Source organism: Gekko japonicus, unplaced genomic scaffold (assembly GCF_001447785.1).
Source record: "Gekko japonicus isolate JY-2015 unplaced genomic scaffold, Gekko_japonicus_V1.1 scaffold4318, whole genome shotgun sequence".
NCBI lineage: Eukaryota > Metazoa > Chordata > Lepidosauria > Squamata > Gekkonidae > Gekko > Gekko japonicus.
The window spans coordinates 78539-78780 of NW_015168170.1; the positions used below are offsets into that span (position 1 = coordinate 78539).

Consider the following 242-nt stretch of genomic DNA (forward strand, 5'->3'; position numbering starts at 1 on the left):
ATCACCAGAGGTCACCATGACTTTCAGGTGCACTCACATGCACATATTTTTAAAAAGATACTGGTGTGTGCATCTATTTTCCTGCTGGAGTTGGAAAATGTGTCTGGTAATGGCTTTCCAACATATGCACATATTTTTAAAAAGATACTGGTGTGTGCATCTATTTTCCTGCTGGAGTTGGAAAATGCGTCTGGTGATGGCTTTCCAACACAGGCACAGACAAGTAAACTATACTGTGCATG

The 242-nt window shown here is 40.9% G+C and overlaps 1 pseudogene; it reads left to right on the top strand.

The window, feature by feature from the left end:
- The window catches only part of LOC107113625, a 9450-nt pseudogene that overhangs the window by 6381 nt on the left and 2827 nt on the right, over positions 1 to 242 (top strand).